Source organism: Lepidochelys olivacea, assembly GCF_965140295.1.
Source record: "Lepidochelys olivacea isolate rLepOli2 genome assembly, chromosome: 1".
Lineage (NCBI taxonomy): Eukaryota > Metazoa > Chordata > Testudines > Cheloniidae > Lepidochelys > Lepidochelys olivacea.
Window position 1 is genome coordinate 9,389,687 of NC_140411.1, and position 22,103 is coordinate 9,411,789.

The 22,103-nt window shown below is 47.7% G+C and overlaps 1 pseudogene across 1 annotated transcript; it reads left to right on the forward strand.

Annotated features, from left to right (window-relative positions):
- The first annotated feature begins 14,661 nt into the window (after positions 1–14,661).
- On the forward strand, positions 14,662–20,741 carry LOC311514769 (ecto-ADP-ribosyltransferase 5 pseudogene; annotated as a pseudogene). Its single transcript has 3 exons — positions 14,662–14,727; positions 16,997–17,876; positions 20,635–20,741. The product of its transcript is annotated as an ecto-ADP-ribosyltransferase 5 pseudogene (transcript).
- The last annotated feature ends 1,362 nt before the right edge of the window (positions 20,742–22,103 follow it).

The following is a 22,103-nucleotide window of genomic DNA, read 5'->3' on the forward strand; positions in this document are numbered from 1 at the left end:
CCCACGGAGTCAGTGCCTATTCTTAATATACAGGTTTGTCCTTTAAACCTGGGCCAGTCTCCTCTGTTGGAGTCTTCAGTTTTCTTCTAAGTGTCTTGGTTGCTTGCAGCATAGGTGGAGGCAGGAGAAAGGCGAAGCATGGGCCTGCTCTGTTCTATACCCTCAGTCCCATGTGCTTGGGGAACACACAAGTCCAGGCATATCCAGGGGCATTATGTAGTCTCTAGGCAAGGTTGAGCAGTTCCCCTGGTGTGGCTTCATGCAGGTGAGTCATTGAATTGTAGCTCCCCTGCTGGACAATGGCTGTTGATGGGTAGTCTGACATCCCTCCCAGGTATTGGTTACTTTCCTTGCTGTTGCCTCTGGGGAGCTAATATCTGGCTGATTCCGCAACTTACAGCATGTTTTAGTGACCACCATACAACACAATTCTCATCACTTCCTTTGCATTAATGATATACATATATGGATAGAGAAATGACCGTCAGCAGATCACAACCTTGTCCCTGATACATATGGGGCATGCCTTGTAAGGCAAGATCACGATATATATATATTTTTTTTAAAAAAAAGGAACATGGGGGTTACAGGACGCTCCCTCAAGATATAGAATGTCACAACTGTAACAGTAATTGTCTCGCCAATTCAACTTCCTGCTCCTATTCTATATTCCAGTCCCTCATCTTGTAAGTGTGAGCTACATCCTTTGTTGTTTTAGAGGTATTAAAATGCGTTATTTAAAGTAGCCCTCTGTCACAAATATAAAGGGAAGGGTAAACACCTTTAAAATCCCTCCTGGCCAGAGGAAAAACCCTTTCACCTGTAAAAGGTTAAGAAGCTAGGATAACCTCGCTGGCACCTGACCAAGATGACCAATGAGGAGACAAGACACTTTCAAAAGCTGGGGGGAGGGAGAAACAAAGCCTCTCTCTCTGTCTGTGTGATGCTTTTGCTGGGGACAGAACAGGAATGGAGTCTTAGAATTTAGTAAGTAATCTAGCTAGATATGCGTTAGATTCTGATTTCTTTAAATGGCTGAGAAAATACACTGTGCTGAATGGGATGTAGATTCCTGTTTTTGTGTCTTTTTGTAACTTAAGTTTTTGCCTAGAGGGATTCTCTATGTTTTGAATCGAATTACCCTGTAAGATATTTACCATCCTGATTTTACAGAGGTGATCCTTTTTACTTTTAAAATTCTTCTTTTAAGGATCTGAATGCTTTTTCATTGTTCTTAAGATCCAAGGGTTTGGGTCTGTGTTCACCTATGCAAATTGGTGAGGATTTTTATCAAGCCTTCCCCAGGAAAGGGGGTGTAAGGGTTGGGAGGATTTGTGTGTGTGGTGGGGGGGGGGGGGGGAGACATTTCCCAATGGACTCTTTCCCAGTAATATAGCGGTTAGACGTTTGGTGGTGGCAGTGATAAAGTCCAAGGGCAAAAGGTAAAATAGTTTGTACCTTGGGGAAGTTTTAATCTAAGCTGGTAAAAGTAAGCTTAGGAGGTTTTCATGCCGGTCCCCACATCTGTACCCTAGAGTTCAGAGTGGGGAAGGAACCTTGACACCCTCTTTATCAAGTACCTAGATCACTCTGACTTGTATAACTGACCTGTCCCTATCTATCATTTGCCACTCCACCAATTTTTGTATCATCTGCAAGTTTTACCAGCAATTATTTTATATTTTCTTCCAACTCATTGATAAAGATATTGAATACTACTTTGCTCTACAGGACCACACTTCAAACACCCCCATTGGATGATGATTCCCCATTTAAAATTACTTTTTGTGATATATCAGCTAACACGTTTTGATGCCATTAAATATGGACTACATTAGGGCTAGTGCTGATTTTTTATCAGTCTGTCGGGCGGGACTAGGTCACTTGCCTTAGAGACATCTAACTCTATTATGCCAAACCAGTTACCATGAGCAGCAAAATTTATAATCTCACCCAAAAATGAAATCAGGTTTCGTTACTAAGACCTATTTTCCATAAACCCACGTTGAATGGCAAGAATACCCAGCCTTTAATTCTTTAACAGACCTCTGGTCTTCCTGAACAGGTTACAACCAGTGATTTTAATATTCCAGTCATGCAAGTCATCCCATCAGGTTTCAGTAACTCCATTCACATCACACGTCTTCTCAATGAGCATTTCCAGTTTCCGTTGCTTGTTACCCACATTCGTAGTACTGCTAGATAAGCATCTTTCAGAGATAATTCATGACAAGCTCCAGTCACGGTGAAGCCCACACACCTGATTAATCAATTAGCCAATGCTTGATTAAATTCATACCACCTATAGAAAGGTCTGAGACAGAACTGATCAGAGCCATCAAACTACCAGAAAGATTCACTTCTTGGTAAGATACATAAATGGCCAGGGAATGAGGAGAGGCAGTGGAACCTGCCCTGGGGTTCGGAGCTCAGCTGGGAGGGGCTACTCCACCGCTTGTAATTGGGAGACAGACGAAACCTTGGGACCAGACGATTCTAGGGCAGTTGCAGATGAAGGGTAGCTATCAAAAGAGAGGGGCCCTGGTGGCTCCTGGATCTGCTTAAGTGCATCTGTAACAGAGTCACACTCACGTCTCACGAGCACCCCCTGGCCGAGTGCATGGGCCTGCGTTCTCTGTTTGTGGTGGCTCTTCGGTGAGTCAGCCCTCTGGCCAAATCATACACAAGGCTCCTTCCCTGGAGGCAGTGTCTTCACCCTCTCAGGGCCTCTCCAGCCCCAGCTCTTCATTTGGGCCACTACAGTTCAGTCCCTCTTCTAGGGTGCCTCAAAGTCCAGGCCAGTGGCTGGAAGGCAGAGGCAGAACCAGACCCACCCTCTACTCCGGGTCCAAGCCCAGGGACCCTATAGATAGCAGCCATTTGTAATGTCTCTTTAAATAAACTGTCTTGCTACTATAATTCCCTGGGCCACTTTCCCAAGGCTCCCGCACATTCTTCATCCTTAACTCAAGACCTTGTCCTTTTGGAGTCCCAGCAACCAGCCTGGAGCACCATCCAGCTCTAGCCAGGAACTGAAGTCCTGCTAAGCTAGCCCTGCAGCTCTTCTTATACTGACCTGCTGGGCCCTGATTGGCTGCTTCCCACACAGCCGCTCTAGGCAGCTCAGAGGGCCTCTCTATTGCCCTTTTCTGGGGTGGGGTGTGGCAGGGTCACAAGGCCTCCAGCAAGGGGACCTCAGGGCCTAGACCACCCCGTCAGAGTGTAACCCACACACCTACTGGATGTGGTGCTTTGTCCCATCTAGTGGCACCGAGACTGCTTAGAGTGAGAGATTAATGAGTCTGCTCTACAGCTTTCGCTAAGGGCCAGGTGGCTTTTAGCTCATGCAGTAGAGGCTCATGCACTAAGCTACAGAGGTCCCAGGTTCAATTCCTGCCCACCAACTACTGGGCTCTGTCGGCATTACAACAGTATCACACTGTAAAGCATCAGTACAGATTTGCAGAGATGAAAATCCTGCAGGAGAAGCCTACAGGCAAAGCTCTTAGAAGACGTGGAAGATCTCTGCTGATTTTCTGTTACAACAGACGGTGGATTAATTAAATTCACATGGGAGGAATGCCAAATAGCTCCTAGATAATTTTATCATAGTGGGAGCAAAATGGGTCATGCAGAATAGAGAGGAGGTTATTAGGGTGGGGAATGCAAAATATAAACCATGGGCGGTGGAACTGGAGAACGCCAACAGAGAGAGGGGTGATTGGGGCAGGGAAATTCAGCTAAAGAAGGCACCGTGGAGTTGGAGCCTGCAAAAATAAGGAGCATTACTGAAACAGGAGTTGTAAAACAAAGAGGGGATTCTGGTGTAGGAAATGCAAAGTAAAAAGAAGGTTATTGAGGTGGGGAATGCAAAAATGACAGGATTTGCAATGGAAACAAGGGGATTGGAAATGCAAATGTATCTTCCAAACACCCTTAGTTCACGGGTGCACAAAGCAAAGAGTTTGATGAGGGGAGGATGCATCACACGGGCAGCGCGAGCTCTTCCAGTATTTCTCCTGGCTGGGCAGGAAGCAGAGCACAGCCAATAGCAGAGCCCCTGGGTTTTGAAAGTAAACAGCTCAGGCCCAGGCAGCTGGGGGGGGCACGTGCAGCAGATGGTGGCTGCTACTGAGCGTGTGCCCGCCTGGCTGGCACCGGGCGTTCTCTAGGGCTGCAGCCGCAGGACGGCTCTCGGGGCTGCCAACACCTTTCCCACTTCAGAGAGGCTGAAAATCAGCTGCGGGGCAGGAGTGGGTGGGGGAAGCCGGGAGCATTTTCTTCTCCCTCTAGTCCCCCTGCAGGAGATGTTGGGCCAGGACGTCAATTACAGAGTCTGCCTGGGACCCAGTAGGGCCTGAGGCATCTCCAGTTTGTGGCAAGGCCCGATCTCCCCCTCTGGAAATGGGACAAATGGGTAAGGGAGGCTTCTGGATTTTGGTAGCTCTGGGAGTCCTGGCGTTTATTACCCTTGATGCAGTGCCCCTGTCAGATGGGCCTCACAATAATTAGTTGATCCCCCATCAACCCTGGTTGGTTCAAAGAGATCAGCATTAAAAGCCTTTGACCAAAGCTGGTCATAAGCTTTTCAGAGCAGGGACTGACTCCTTCCCTGCAGGTCTGTCCCGTGCTGAGCGCCTCGTGTGCACCATAATATAATCATGCCGGTCATATTATTACTAATTAACCACCTGCCCTGGGCTTACAGTCCTCAAATGTAGGCAAGTTAGGGACAGCGCAGGGAGATGAGTCCTGGAGAGGAGAGAGATGGGAGGAGGGATACGCGTGTGGGGGGGAACAGACCAACACAGAATGCGTATAAACTACAAATTGTCATCCTATTTCATACTGTGTGTCTGTAACTGGGTGGCTGCTCACAAGTGCGCGTCCTAGTGGCTGGGTCTGAGAAGATGACACCCCATCTGATGCCCCCTTCTGTCAGCTGCTTGGGCTGTGACGCCCCCCCACCCCCCATCTCTCTGTGACCCAGGGTGCTCCCTCTTTGGGACTTGGCTCTCTCGCCTTCCCCAGCTGGACTTCACTCTCAGTTAACCCAGGCCCTGCCTATTACAGGGGAGGCCAAGTCACCTAACTGGCCTTTCAGGGCCTCCTTGCCTCCGTCAGGGCTGGGGGGACAGGCCATCGGCGTCTCTCCTGCCCAGAGGCCAGAGCTGCAGGGCAAGAGGTGCAATCGCCCTGTGGGAATGTGACAGCCCCTCCACCCCGGCCCACGCCAGGCACCGTACTCTGCGGGGTCCATGTGCTTTGTGCCCATCCAGCTGCTGAGTGGGGATGTGCCCCTAAGGTGGGATGCTGCTGACTGCCCAGGTCCCAGGCCCCACCGTGCAGTGGCTGGAGCAGCTCCCTGCCAGCTCCCTGGTGCCCTCGGTTTGCCCCAGACCCACTGTCCTTGGGGAGGGGGCTCCCACTCTCCATTCTGGCCCATCCAGGCAATGTCATGGTGCTGCAGGGAGGAATCCCAGGGGATAGGGGAATTCCCAGCCCTGGGAGCCCCCTGAGGACAGACCCATTGACAGCTCCTCTGGGGCCAGCCGCTCTGGAATGGGGGAGGGGCTGGGAGGCCATCCCAGAAGGTTGTGCGCTCACATTGGAGAGCCGGATGCCTGGGCAGCTCCCAGTTCCCCTCTCAGCAGGGAGAGCAGCAGCCAGATCCCTTCCCCTGCTGGGAAGTGGGGATGGGGAGAGGTGCTGACATGAGGAGGGGGCCATCCGGGGAGCGGTGGGTGTCCCTTAAGGTGATGGGGGGAGGTTCTCATCTGCTTTGCTCCCCCCCCCACTTCACCTCTAGGTCCATTTAAGGGGCTGGAGCTGCACTCGAGTTTTCCCATTCCCCTCGCCCTCACACATCAAGGTATTTAATTGCGCCAGAGGGGAGCGGGACAGACTCTGGGGAAGGGGAAGTGGGCCTGGACCTAGGCAGTGGGAATTTCAGCTCCAGGAGGCCATGCTCAAATAGACGTTCCTTGTGCCTGGCTGGCCTGAAATTCACCAATCAGCAGATGGGTCCCACAAACCCTTATTAATGGCAAAGCGCCCCTAGGCAGCCACAGCATGTTGTCGCTCCCAGGGTGCCTGACCTGAGGCAGGTTGCCAGAAATCCAGCTGGGTTCCCTCAGTCTGCAGCTGAATGCCTGGTGGGGCTTATTCCACACCCCAGACAGGAAAGTGATGCTCTGCAAAGGGTGGACATTTGACCCAAAGAGGAAGCTGGGGGCCTCCCCAGGAGGAGGATCACTCCGAACTGAACTGGGTGTAATGCCTGATCCTGGCAGTCACCAGCAAGCCAGCAGCCACTTCCCAGATTGCTCCTAATCCTTACATACTTGGGATAACTCAATTTTAAGGGATTTGTTCATTCTCTCTACCTGGCCGCCAGCTTTGGAACGGTGTGGAATATGCAGCGGCATGGGAACACCCCACATTCCCATATCTCGGTTCATTTCTCCAATAAATGATGGTCCATTATCAGAATCAATACTGTGAGGTCACCCCAACCTTGGAAATATTTTGGTTACCAATATTTTGGCAGCCTTATGCCTATCTTCCTCCCTTGTGGGGAATGTCTCTACCCACTTACTGAAGCCACAAACAAAAATCTACTTTTCCTAGATGTGATAGGCAGTGTCCCTCCAAAATCTACCTGCAGGGGTTGGAATGGTCCCTTTAAAGCCTGATGCATTACTTCATCTCACCTTTTCCATCTTGTAGATTCCTTTTTTGCAGATGTTAACCAGCTATGAATATGTATGTCCATATCTTCTCCCATCCCATGCCACCAACCTACCTTTTAAAGTTTTTCCATAGCCTCTTCTAACTTGGGGTGCCTCCTACTACTGACCTGTGTATCCATCCCGAGATTATATTTGTTGGGGAATTACCAGAATCCATTCACTGTCTGGTTTTGCCAAGATTAAATATTCTTCCCTCTTTATTGGGACCCCCGGCTACTGTGACAGGCATTCTGTGATGCATTGTTATATCAGTTCATCCCTTCCTTGCATTTCCTGTAATAACCGTATTCCTTCCTGATTTTCCTCATTTATTTTTTGTTCTTCCCTTGTTTGCCACAGGTGTAGTCTCTCATAGAGTACCAATAATTGCTGCTCCTTTGGCAAGTTTATCAGCCTGTTCGTTTCCCCACTGCAGTGGACCCCTTTTTCTATGTGCCTTTATTTTAACCATCCTAACCTTTTTTATAATTTGCTGCCAGGCATTCCACCCTTTGCCTGAGGGATTTATGCTTAATTTTGGACCCATGTGTTCTTGTACCGTTCATAGTACACCACAACAGAAGGTAGATGGTGGCACCCTTATATACATAATCTGAATCAGTTCCAATGGTTCATGAAGCCTCAGAACACACCAGTGGGTCCCATCAAACCATTCAGGCAAGGATATTGCAGGCCCTTGTTCAGGGCAAGGTGCTGCAGCCTGTGTCTGGAGGGTTGCAGTGTGGCGGCTCCCATGAACCTTATAGCAGAGACTCATTGCTGGCTGGGTGTGTTTCTAGTGGGATCCCGGAGGGATTGGTTCTTCAATGACCTGGAAGAAAACATAAAATCATCACTGATAAAGTTTGCAGAAGACACACAGATTGGGAGAGTGGTAAATAATGAGGGGGACAGGTCACAGATATAGAAGCAATCTGGATTGCTTGGCAAGCTGTGTGCAAGCAAACAATATGCATTTTAATATGGCTAAATGTATACATCTGTAATAAATGAAGGGGGCGAGAGCTCCCTTTTATGGACAGCCAGCCAGCCAGTTAGCTGTAAAATCCCTTGTGGTAGCTGATCTCTGCTTGCTTTACCTGTAAAGGATTAAAAAGTGCCCCAGGTAAAGAAAAGGAAGTGGGCACCTGACCAAAAGAGCCAATGGGAAGGCTAGAACTTTTTAAAATTGGGAAAGAAGCTGGAGGGTGGGGCTGAGGGATTTGGAATGTGGGAGGGGGCTCTGGGCTGGGGTGCAGAGGGGGTCAGGGCTCCATCTGGGGGTACAGGCTCTCGGGTGGGGCCAGGGTTGAGAGATTTGGGGTGAAGGAGGGGGCTCTGGGGTAGGGGGTTGGGGCTCGGGCTTGGGGCGCAGGCTTACGTCGGGTGGCTCCCGGTCAGTGGCGCAGCAGGGCTAAGGTAAGCTCCCTGCCTGTCCTGGCTCCGTGCTATGTCCCGGAAGCGGCCAGCTGGTCCAGGTCCCAGGCGGGGGCGGAGGTGGAGGGCAGGATGCTCTGTGCACTGCTCTCACCTGCAGGCACCGTCTCCCAGCTCCCATTGGCCATGGTTCCCAGTCAATGGAAGTGTGGAGCTAGTGCTCCGGGCATGGGCAGCAAGCAAAGCCCCGTGGCTTCCCCACCGAGGAGCCAGACCTGCTGGCTGCTTCCAGGATGCAGCGCGGAGCCAGGACAGGTAAGGCCTAGCCTGCCTTGGCCCTGCAGCACCGCCGACCGGACTTTTAACGGCCCAGTCGGCGGTTCTGACTGGAGCCACCTGAGTCCCTTTTCGACCGATTGAAAACCAGACGCCTGGCAGCCCTACATGGCAGCAAGAGGGAACTCAGCAGCATCTGCCTGTAGCAACCCTCTCATCATGCATTTGTGATATAGTTATTTGTAACTGGACAGGATTTACTCTTTACCCTGTTGGCGACCCTTTTTTATTTTTATTTTATTGCTTTGACTTACATTTCAACTCCAAAAAGAAAAGGAGGACTTGTGGCACCTTAGAGACTAACCAATTTATTTGAGCATAAGCTTTCGTGAGCTACAGCTCACTTCATCGGATGCATTCCACAGTATGCATCTGATGAAGTGAGCTGTAGCTCACGAAAGCTTATGCTCAAATAAATTGGTTAGTCTCTAAAGTGCCACAAGTCCTCCTTTTCTTTTTGCGAATACAGACTAACACGGCTGTTACTTTGAAACATTTCAACTCCAGTCTCCTCACACAGCTCCAAAGCCTTCCTGCCTCATGGCTGCAGCTAAGCCCTTCAGGCTTTAAACTTTGCCCATCCTGTGACAACCTCATTCCTCTCACAGCTGACCGCAGCCACTGTCCCTTATGCCTTGGTAACAGCTGCATCCCAGACTGTTGCTTGGTTGTGCTGGTCCTTGTCCATGAGGACTTGCAGGTCCTAAGAAACTCCCTTGAAGCTCTTCCTGCTGGAGCAATGTCTGAAGGGAACATCAGACTCTGAGAAATGCTCCGCTGAGCCTAAAAAAGGACCCTCCTTTCAGACAGTCTGCATCCCAAGAGTTTTCATGAAGTGCCTCGTGGTGGTGGCAGGACATTTAAGGCATTGAGAAATTCACACAGAATCCATAATTGGACAACTGTCTTCTGAGAAACAAACCACCCAAGGAAGTTTCTGATGCTCTATCCACAGTTCTGGACCTGTTTCACACTCTAGGACTGAGAGTGAACTATGGGTCCTCCTTCAGGCCCTCTTAGTCCATAGAATTCACAAGGGCCCTCCTAGATTCCAACTCAGTGAAAGCATGTCTACCGCTGACAGGTTCCAGACTGCCACTTCCCTGACCTCCACCCTCCAGGGCAAGCTGGTAACATCAGCAAGAACCTGCCTCAAATTGCTAAATCACATTGCATCATTCACCAATGGGACGCCTCTTTCGACTCCACCTCCATCCCTGCCAGCCTAGCTGAGATCAGTTTATCATCCTGCAAACCACCATATGGACCCTCACCTCATAATCCCACTTCACGTATTGACCTCTGCTTTTGTAGGCTGTCACTCTGTCTGGAATGGCTCACATATGTGAGTGCCGACCTCAGGGCAGACTGTCAGAACACAGAGCAGACACTCCAAACTGGTGGTGTGTTCTCTAATTAGATTTCACCAAGCCAGTAAAAAGTGTGAACTCCTGGATCACTATACCAGTCTTACAATGGAGTCACAGACAGTCCCCTTAGACTTTCCAGTCTATCTTGCCATCAAGACAAACAAGACTTTGTGATAAAATTCAGAGTAACAGCCGTGTTAGTCTGTATTCGCAAAAAGAAAAGGAGTACTTGTGGCACCTTAGAGACTAACCAATTTATTTAATTTTAACAAATAAATTGGTTAGTCTCTAAGGTGCCACAAGAACTCCTTTTCTTTTTGTGATAAAAGGTCACTAGGCTGGACTACCAGGAACCAGACCCTAACACAAACAAAGACTCAAAGAACCACAGTTACTGTAAGGTAAGCAACCGTTCTTTTCTTCTTCTGCAACATTTCAAAGATCCAACATTCCCTCTCTGTCCTAACAGCTAAATCTCTCTTCTGTGCTTTGATCATCTGTTTAGATTACTTCTCTTTCTCCATAACTGTACCTCCTTTGCCACCCAGCTCATCCATTAAGGCAAAAGGTCATTTCATTTCAGTAGCACATTTTCCAGGGCAGTTGCCCTGACACTTGCTCTGCTGGCTGAATGTCAGTCTACAGGCACACCTGTGTGACAGAGGAGTCTGTGCTAAGGGTGAAATGTTTGATCTTGGGGAAGAAAAAAAAGTCCAGAGTAACTAACAGAAGTAACAGGAGAGGCTCATGGGATGGTGAGAGTCTCCCGGAAGATATTCGTTCACAGTTGAGACCTGGAAACTGCTTAAAAGTTTTCATATCTCTATATCTAAGCTACAATATACAGAACTTGTATGTCACAATGCACAGGAAGGGAATGGAGAAACCAAAGACCTGTGTAATTTAAGTGTGTGATCTGTGTTTCCTCTTCACCCCTGCTTAATCAACTACAAATGGTAACCTGCTGGTGAGAGTAACTTTCCTAACACATTCACGTGGTATTTCTACACTTGGCTAGCCACAGATCTGTCTTACAAACCTAGACGGCATCTCCTTTCTGAAGGTGGAGGGTTAGGCAGAGTTCAGCTGCCTCGTAGCGAGGAACCTTTTGCATAACATCATTATGGAACTGGAACCATGCGAGGATATCCAGTCCATTCCCAGGACACTCTGCAGAATTGGTTCCAGAACTATTTTATTTTGTTCCCTATATTTTCTAGGGCTCTTTTCCTCCATTGTTAAATGGGCCCAGGGATGTGGTTTCCCTCACTTCCCTTAGGAACTTAGCTATAGATTGCTAATTTAAAAAGGGCAAAGATTGCTAGTTTAAAAAGGGATGATCCAAGTAATTACTGTATAGGCCTGGCTTTGACACTAGTTCCAGGCAAAACAGAACAGCAGTTATGGGACTCTGTAAAGAATGGAAATATAGTTAATACCAATCAATAAGATTTCCTGGAAAACAGGTTATGTCAAGCAAATTTCATATTCTTTGATGAGATTACAAGTCTGATGGTAACTCTTGGTGTAATATATGTGGACTTTTGTTAAGGTATTTGTCTTAGTCCTGCAGGGAATTCTGAATTTTAAAAAATAGTCTATGAAATCAATGGCACATATTAAATGGGTTAAAATCTGCCTAACTGATAGATCTCAAAATGTAATTGTTAATAGTCATGTATCACAAATGGTCTAGAAGAAAATATAAAATCTTTGCTGGTAAAGTTTGCAGACGACACAAAAATTGGTGGGATGATAAGCAAAGATCCTAGAAATCTTTTTGCCATGGAAAAACACAGAATTAATTTTTTTTTACAGCGAATATTTAGTTTTTACATTTTGTGAAAAAAATTATAAACATATACAGTAGAACCCCATTTATCTGAGCCTCCATTATCCAGCTCTCCTCACTAACTGAACCAGGGCTGACAGACATAGAAGTATTTGGAATGTGTAAGAAAGATAAATTGCAATTCTGTTAATTTTATTTTACTATAATGATGGATAGTACTGGTAGGCTTCAAACTTGCTTAAACATTGTAAATATATCTATAAAACAGTGTGTCCAACTGATACCGCTGTATCTTGTGACTAGGTAAACTAAAGAATAGCATTTCACAGAAAAACATGGATTCTTATTTTTTTTTAAAATCGAGAATTTTGGGGGTTTTTTATCACGGAAAACTAGGATCCCTGGTGATAAACAACAAATAGGAAAGACAAGTCACTGATACAGAGTTATATGGATCACTTGGCAAGCTTGGCACTATCAAATAATGCACAGTTTAACACCGTCAAATGCCAGGGTACAGGTCTAGACCAGGGGTTCTCAATTACCCGTGTTTACGGAATTAGTGAGACCATCACTGGTCTTGTAAAGAAACACACTTTATCCCCAGCACTGCAGGCTGGGCCTGTGCTGCTTGAACTACATAACAAACAGAGTGTGGAAACACACCCAGCAACGAAACACCATCCAGGCCGGTGCCTTAAGATGCAGCCCCTACTCCCAGCTGGGAGTATCAGGGCAAAGTGCCCTAGTAGGACCCTTTCAGCCACTTGGACGCCATCCTGGCTTCTGGTTTGAGACACCATGAGCGGGAGTCCTGCAGTTTCTGTGCTGCGCCCAAGGGCTGGGCTCAGAGGGGATATGTCTGTTCCTGGAGGTGCTGGCAGAAGGTCTTTTCAGAGATCACTGAATGGTCCAAAATGGCAACTTAGATTTGTGATAATTCTGCTCTGCTTTGGGATCCAGGCTACAATGGTTGACCTGGGCTGCCCCAGTCAAAATGGGGCCACCAGGACCACCCAGTGCTCTGGCAGCCACTGCATTACTACCACTGCCCATTCAAACATCTCAAGAAAGGCATCTGGGTCATCTTCGGGACCCAGCATCATTGGATCAGTATGGCTGAAGTCACCAGAGCTACAGCCATCGGCCCCCAGCAGAAGACCCGGTCACTGTGGGAGGTCACAAAAGGGCCACCATATAGTGTATGAGCTGCTGTTGTGGAAAACGAATCCACTTACTGTGCCCACACCTACATCATAAAATACATTGATCGCAGTTATTTCCATAGAGTACAAACACCCTTGATTGTTCATTGTAAAGATCCCTCCTCTATCGGCACAACCAACAAGACAATCTGTTCATAATATCAGGCGAGCCTCCCAAGCAGAAAGCTGTTCATCTCTCCCCAGAGATTGCCAGGGCAGCTGATATCTATCCCTTTTAACCCTACCTAGCTCCTACTTTAACATAAGAACGGCCAGACTGGGTCAGACCAAAGGGCCATCTAGCCCAGTATGCTGTCTTCCGACAGTGGCCACTGCCAGGTGCCCCAGAGGGAATGAACAGAACAGGGAATCATCAAGTCATCCAAATCATAAAGTGATCCAATCATAAAGTGACTTTAGACACCTAAATCTCAAAATCAGGCCCCTCCAGGGTTCACAAAGCCCCTGCTCAGCTGCCCCTGAACCCTGTAGGTGCATAAAATCACTCAGCACCTAAATTTTTGCAGTAACCAATTCCCTAGGCTGCTATATTTCTGCCTCTGAGCATGTGCACTGCAACCCCATGCCAGCCCTGTTACCTGGGGTCTTAAAACCCAAAGCAGCGGTAACTTAACTGTTTCACTCCAGGCGGTGTCAGGAATCAATCAATAGGAACACAGCGCTTCTGGCTGATGGAAGATTGATACAAACAAGTGTGCTCTTATCTAAAACTTTATCAATCTAAAACACAAAGCAAAATAAACTCTTCCCTGCCTTAGATAGCGGGAGGTATCAGTTAAATATTTAAGCTAAACTCATTAACTTTTACTCAGACCCATCTAGGCCTGACTCCCTGTCCCCGCACCCGTTTTCTCCTTGGGACGGGGATCTTTAACTTTTAACTGTGCTTTGAGCACCCACTTGGGGCTCAGCAAATTCATCAGCCCTGATTTGCTTAGGGCTTGCTCGGGCTGGGCACATGACCATTATTAATCTTGCCACTAAGTACATATTTCACTGAAGAATGGACAGTTTTCAGTAACACAGAAGACAATCCCACCAGGTATTCCCACTGGTGTGGGAATTCTACAGTGGTTCACAGTCATGCTGGAAGGGCATAATGCATGGGGTCCCACAGGAATCAGTTCTGGGTCCAGTTCTATTCATGTGCATGGAGATAAAGGGACTTGGTGAGTTGTGTGCTGGTCTGTTTGTCTCCGGTGGGTCATGTGGCTGGGGTTTGGGTCCCTGACCAGGCCAGGTGACAGAGGTCTCTGTACCTCTGAGAGAGCCGTGTGGCTTTGACCCTTGGGCCTAGGATCAGCCCTGGTGTTTGACGTCTGAGTCGTCGATCACCGCGTTAGCCACGGGGCAGAACTAAGCAGCGAGGCACACAGTGAATAAGGTAGCTGCCGAGCAAACACTTGACCAGGCACTTGGGTGAGGCACTGAACTATTCAGTTATAACGTTATTTTAGCCCCATTCTCTAGGATATGATCGACAGACCTGCCTGGCCTGTTGGGATCTGTGTACTGTGAAGCAGTTTAACGGCACTTTTGGGTAAACACAGCAGCACAAGGTACAGTATTTCCACCCCCCAGAATCCTTTAGAAAGTGAAATCAGGATTTCCCCACAACTACTGCCCGCCCCTCCAGCGGAGAACTGTATTTCAGGGTCAAACCCACCTCCATTATGGCTGGGCTGCCATCCGTGAGAGAGCAATTCCTGCCTGGGAAATCCCAGTTACTGAATGTGGAGGATGTTTGGGTTTGGTGTGTTCTTTCCGCCCACATCGCCACTGACATTCCTGATGGATTCTCCTACAGCCGCACCGGGGAAGTTGGAACAATGCTGAGGCCTCTGCTGATCCCCTTGACATACTTCTGTCTTCACACCTGGCTGGGAATCCCTCAGGTAAACTCTTGAGCTTTGCCTGGGAAGCACTCTGTGTTTTCTCGTGTTTCTGCTCAAGGCTATACAGGCAGCAACACTGCCTTAGACCCATAGACGTGTAGGGCTGGGAGGGACCGTGAGAGGTCATCTAGTGCAGCCTTGTGGGCTGAGGCAGGACCAAGTGCACCGAGACCAGCCTGGACAGGTGTTTGTCTAATCAGGGCCCCACAACCCCTTCCGCAGTGGCTGGTAGGGGAACCCCGGCCCTCCCACTAAGCTGGGTTCCCATCCAGGGACCCTCTGACCAGCAGCCAAGGTCTGTTCCGTCAGACTCCTTGCTGCTGCCTCCCTGGATATCTTCCTACCACAGCCCTTTTCCAGTCCGCAAAGCCTCCCCCGGCTCACCCTTCATTCAGGGCCGGGCTCGTAGGGCTCCCCTGTCGAATCCCCCAACACAATCCCAAACCAAAAGAACAAAATTAAACCAATTTCTGCCTGGCTTGGGCTTCCTCCTCACCCTGCAGCAGTCTCCCTGTTTCCCTCAGGTCTCTCCACTCTTTACTGCTGGGAGAGGACTGCCGAGGTCTTCCCCCCTCTCTGCAGCCCCTCAAACTCCAGCCCAAATGCCCGCTAGGCTTTACCAACACTGCCTCCGGCTTCCTCCTGATCTGAGGCAACTCACCTCTGGCCGCAGGCTTCACTGCCCCCAGCCTCCCAGGCCTCCTCCTGGCTCTGGGCTCTCCAGTTCTGGCTACAGGCCTCTCTCTCCTCCGTTAGCCCAAAAGGGGACATCCCCAGGCAGGTTTGACCACCACCTGTGCATAGCACCCCCACGGGTGCCACCCTATAGCCAAAAGAGCTCCTGTTAACACCTGGTTAACCAGTGTGGGGTTAAAACAACCCACCACAACAGTGTTGCCATCCTCCATGCACGTTCGAGGGTTGAATCCTGGATGGAACCATCCCACAGGCACTGCCAGGCCTGGAGGCAGCCCACTGAGGTAAATGGAGGTGGTTTCCAGATATTCCATTGGGAATGGATTGGGATCTCAGTCCCTCCTAGCCCCTTCCCATGCCTCTTGTTCCCCAGGCTTTGTCTTCCCTATTAATGTATCCCTTCCTGCCTTTCTTCCCAACCTCCCCCTCCCCACACTATATCTATTACACTAACAAAGTCCCCAGTACACTAAAAATGAATCTGTTATGATTACAGGGCTTGCTGGTCCTCGCGTGTGCCGCCCCCACCAAAAAAAAATCATGGAGCCAACATAACATTTGCCAAGCAACACACTGAGTATTCTGCCTATATGCTCCCCCGCTTCCATCTGTCTTGTCTGTTTAGAGGTAAGCCCCTAAGGGCAGAGACCATCTCTCAGTGTGTTTGTACAGGGCTGAGCACAACGGGGCCCCAATCCTGGGTGTGACCTCTAGGTGCTATTGTAACACAAATGCTAATGTGACCGTGTCATAAATATAAAGGGAAGGGTAAACCCCTTTAAAATCCCTCCTGGCCAGAGGAAAAATCCTCTCACCTGTAAAGGGTTAAGAAGCTAAAGGTAACCTCGCTGGCACCTGACCAAAATGACCAATGAGGAGACAAGATACTTTCAAAAGCTGGGAGGAGGGAGAAAAACAAAGGGTCTGTGTCTGTCTGTGTGTTGCTTTTGCCAGGGACAGAACAGGAATGGAGTCTTAGAACTTTTAGTAAGTAATCTAGCTAGGTATGTATTAGATTATGATTTCTTTAAATGGCTGAGAAAAGAGCTGTGCTGAATAGAATGACTATTCCTGTCTGTGTGTCTTTTTTGTAACTTAAGGTTTTGCCTAGAGGGATTCTCTATGTTTTGAATCTAATTACCCTGTAAGGTATCTACTATCCTGATTTTACAGAGGTGATTTCTTTTTACTTCTATTAAAAGTCTTCTTTTAAGAAAACTGAATGCTTTTTCATTGTTCTAAGATCCAAGGGTTTGGGTCTGTGGTCACCTATGCAAATTGGTGAGGATTTTTACCAAACCTTCCCCAGGAAGTGGGGTGCAAGGGTTGGGAGGATTCTGGGGGGGAAAAGACGTGTCCAAACCACATTTCCCAGTAAACCCAGATAAAGTTTGGTGGTGGCAGTGGAAATCCAAGGGCAAAGGGTAAAATTAATTTGTACCTTAGGGAAGTTTTAACCTAAGCTGGTAAAAGTAAGCTTAGGAGGTTTTTATGTAGGTCCCCACATCTGTACCCTAGAGTTCAGAGTGGGGAAGGAACCTTGACAGACTGTATGTTTCCTTTATTCTCCCAGGCAAAATGTCAGGTGGAGCTGAGCATGATGGATGACGCTCTTGATGACCAATATCTAGGATGTGCTGAAAAAATGGATGAAATTGCAACTGAACTGCTAGAGAACGAAATGGCCACGTCCTCGCTGTTTAGGACAGTGTGGGAAAAGTCAAAACTAAAATGGGATCTTGTAAAGAGAGAGATTTCTCTGCCCCCAGACTTTAAGGATGAGTTTGGAAGAGCCTTAGTAGCCTATACAGACAACACCACTGAAAACAGCATCATAACTTTTTCAACCATATTTAATGATGCAGTGAGTGGGACTAAGAGATCTCGAGCAGATTACATGGCCCATTTCCAGTTCAAAGCCTTTCATTATTATTTGACAAGAGCTTTGCAGCTCTTACGAGGGAGGTGTGATGTGACGTATAACATGACGCTGTACCGGGGCACTAAGTCTCAGTACAACGGATCAGGTCTCATCAGGTTTGGATACTTTGCCTCTTCATCTGTTAATAAACAAGAGGCTGAGAGATTTGGCACGGACACGCTCTTCACCATCCAAACGTGCTTCGGCGTGAAGATCTGGAACTTCTCATACAGTCCTTCCCAAGAAGAAGTGTTAATCCCAGTCCATGAGATATTCAGTGTGTCCCTAGGAAAAGAGAACAACAACTTTGTCCTCCGGAGCACAAACCGGACCTGCAGCCATTTTAACTGTGCATACCTGGGTGGTGAGTACTGGGCTGAACACGAGAAATATTTGTGTGGGGTTGTTTGCTGTGGTGAATTTGAAAACCCCATTTCAGGGATAGCTGATGAGAGGGACGCTGACTTGGGGACTTGCCACCAGGGCTGGGGGAGACAGGCTCCCACGACTCTTGCTGCTAGAGAGGGCTGGGGTGGGTGGACACTGAGTGCTTGGGACCTACTGGGGAAAGCGAAGGTGCCTAGACATCATGGTGATGGGAGCACTAGGAAGACAGGTGAAGGCCCCAAACCACTGCGAGTCTTCAACACACACACATGCCCCGTACAGAGTCCACAGGAGCTCTGGCAGAGCAGCTGTGGCTCCTCAGACACGGCACCGCAAATCCACAGGCTGTGGAAAAGGGAACAGGCAGGTAGCCTAGTGTGCAGATGGCACATTATTTGGGGCGGTCAGGATTAGGGACGACGGTGAGGAACTTCAGAGAGATCAACCAAGTTGGGTGAACAGGCATCACAACATCAGGTGAAATTCACAGACACACATTCAAGGTAATGCACATTGTGAGGGATAATTTCACTACGTTGTTAATGAGCTGTATCAACTCAGACAGAGACTGGGACATCATTGTGGAGACTTCAGTGCAAATCTCAATGAAAACCTCTGTTCAATGTGCTGCAAAGTCTATAAAGCAAACAAAACGTTAGCATGCGTCTGGAATGATGGGATGGAGAATGTGAAGATTTAGGTTTTTTTGTTTTTTTAATAGTCCTGGACAAGTCACAGGCAATAATAAAAAATTCACAGCCTCATGACCTGTCCATGACTCATACTATATACCCCAGACTAAATCTTGGATGTTCTTGGGGGCTCTGGGGCGCCCACTGGTGCTCAGGGTGGGGAAGAAGGGTGCAGCCCAGGACAGTTGCTGCTTCTGCTGGTGGGGGGGCGTCCCCACGTCCCGGGACCACTGCCGTGCGGGAAGCACAATGTGGCTGGCACCAGAGTCTCCTGCGCTGCTCGGGTGGCCCTGGGGTCAGTCGCACCTAGGAGGTGTGGAATTCACAGAATCCGTGACTTCCATGACCTCTGGGACAGACTCACTGCCTTAATTATAACACTATTATATGAACCAGGAAAGAGTGCCCCATTGAGATACTAGTTTTGGTTCTGATCACATAGCTCTAAAAGATTTGTTAGTGGGGTGGAGAAAGTTCAGTGACAAGGGATTAAAGTGATCAGAGGTCTGGAGAGGTTTCTACTGGAGAGACTGGGATGATTGAGCTAAGAGAAAAGACATATAAAGAAACATGATGGAGATATACAAAATAATAAATGAGACACAGGAAATGGCAGCGTATAATTTACTACTTTCTCATAAAACAAGAATAAACTGAAGGCAACATATTTTAACTAGTAAAACTGTATGCCCTGTTATATAAAATGCAGGGTTAACTTGTGGAACTCATTGCCATAATGTTGCTATGACTCCAAAAGCTCAGTAGAATTAAAAAAAAAGTAGTAGCTATTTAGACAGTTAGGATAAACTAATTATTTTTAGAAGAGCAATAAACCCTTAGGCCTGAGGACAAAAGGCAGTCACTAACTGCCAAGGTTGGGGAAGAAATTTCCTCTGTGTATGTTATTCCCCTCCACAGTTTCTTGCAGCTTCCCAATACAGCTGGGCCTCATCTCAATCAGGGACAGGATACCAGGCTAGATCCAGTCCGACGGTTCCTATGTTTCTTTGGAAATAGTAGAATGCAGTGGAAAATTCTACCTGGGCAGATCCCATCTCATTGACCCTCTCCATTTTGTACCATAGGAAAGAGGACCGAAACATGTGTTTACAATTCTGGTAAGAAAGAACATTTATTTTCAAAAGAATAAAAAGAAAACTCGCCCTCTGTATTGAAGTGCAGAGCACAGAGCAACCCCACCAGGCAAACATGTCACATGAAACCAACTGAGAAATAAGTGGGGTTAACTGTGTGTTCTGTCTATTTATCCAGGTTCTTGTAGGGAGCTCATGGCTAGTATCTGAGCACCTTCACATCTGACTCAATTACATGCACAGTTAATTTCAGAAAATAAATGTAAGGAGAATAACCCCTTAGAGCACTAATGATTCAACTTCATTGTTCTGAACTAAAGGCTGAACACACATCCCCTCACCCAACACCACAAGTGTGTCTATCTCTCTCCTCTCATAACTAGACCCATTCTGTCCAGTGGGGCGACATCCTCCCAAAGGACGAAACAGGACCATTTTACCAGAGCTCGGAAAAATCTCAACAAAATATTTTCTCATTGGAATTTGACAATTTGTCAAACTCTAAACCTTTTGCAGAGATGGTTTGATTTTGACACTGTTCTGTTAGAACGTTGCCTGGGTTCTGGCCAGCTCACCCACCTGGCTCCTTGGCAGCTTGGCTGGCAGGCTGCCTAGGAGTCATTGACCCCAGGACTTCCAGTGCCCCCGACTCTCGGACAGCCTGCTTGGTGGACTGTCCCAGAGCTGATGCTCCCTTCCCTTGTGTGGAGAATTTCAAGATTTGGGGGTTTTTATTCCATGTCAGAACAAAAGCAAATTTTGAAATATCAAAATCTTCCATGAAATGGAATGACCCTTCTCTGCCCAGCTCTACATTTTCCCTAAAGCCAATTAAAAAAAGAAACAAATGGGGTTACTGGTGTCTGCAGCCAGTGTTTCATAGACTTATGTCTTCATTATTCATAACTGGTCTGGAATACACTTGTGGCAGACAAGCTCCAAATCAGAGCCTCTGGGACTGGCTTGGGTGAAACGTGTTCACTAATGATTGATACCAAAGGAACAAGCAGGCTCAGGAGGAGGAAGCAGCTGTGTCCAGCTTTAAGGATCTCTGTCTGTATGAAATAATTTCCTGTCAATTCTTTGATCCGCTTTATCCGCTTTTTCCTATTAACAGCTACCAGAAGAGGCCTGGCCTTCCGCAGTGAGCTGAGCCCTTCACTGTTTGGAGGATCCGTCATCCTGGTCCACGTTGCTGCTCTGAAGCTGTTTGCTGGTTTCTAAATTGTCCTATTTGTGTCACTCACTTCTTTCCCTCTAGCACAAATCATGGTGATGGGACTTGCCAGATCCAAAGCCATCCTGCTATTCTGCCCGCGTTCCAAAGGGAAACCAGGAACATGGAGGGAGTGTCGCTGGTACCTGCTTGGGCAAGATTTGATTATACATTACCGATGAGTAGATCAAAATGAAAGCTCAGTTCTATTCCAGGTGGGATTTGTTTTACAATGGTAGAGCTATAAAGTGGTGCCTGTTATATAAATAATTACTTGTATTCCTGTCATGCTAGCACTTTGTACTGACTTTTGATGACTTCAATAAAAGACTAAGGAATGAACTAAGTCAAAGTATTTTCATTACTACAGTAGATAGGTTTAGTATGTGTCTCAGCAAGGTGAATCTATAACAGGACGGTTTGTGGGGTCCCTTGTCTATATCTCTCAGTCACTTTCATATCTAATTTGCTCAGAAGATGATATTTTTAACTGGTGAAATCAAAGGTCCAATTCTGAGTTAGTTTACCCACCTGCGTGCACACTGAGTGTACTGGGATTGCATGGGGTCTAATCAGTAACATCATAGGTAGTCCTGGCCACTACCGTGGCAGCTGACGTATTCCAGCAAGGGGCAGGGCGTGGTATATGGATATTCTGAATAGCCAGATTGGGCCATCAGGAGGACACTGGAACTGGACACAGTTGTGATGGGATCCCTGGGGTGCAGCCTGGGACTGTGGTACCACTGTGCCCCCCTGAACTCTCTCCAGCCTGGGCTATCTCTCACAATGACTTGCTAGTGACGAGCAGCAAACCCCTCCAGGTGCTGTGATCACTCAGTGGAGCCCCACACCCAGCTCGACGGCATGAATGCTCCCAGAGCCATTCATGAATCACACAGAGAAGGGCACCGGACAAATCCCCCCAGCTCACATCCTTCTACCCCAGGAAGATACTGTCTTGCCTTGCTCAAGATGGGCAGTGCAAATTTATTAATTGGTTCACCACTTCAACAATGGAAAGTGGACTTATACCAGCCTTTGTCAAACCTCAGCACATTTGCCACACACTTCAGGCAAACTCACTGGTAAAGATAAACAGCTAAACAAATGTATTGACTACAAAGATTTTAAGTGACTATAAGAGTTAAGCAAAAAGTCAGAGTTAGTTACCAAAAGAAAAAAGCGCACACAGTCTAAACTCTCAACCCGATTAGATTGGCAACAGCTAGACTAAACAGTTTCTCACCCAACTGGATATTGCCATCCTTAATAACATAGGCACCAACTTTCAAAAGTGGGGGGGGTGAGGAGGGGGCTAAACCCCCAGCTCTGCACCAGGCCCCACCTCCTCTCACCCCCTTCCTCCA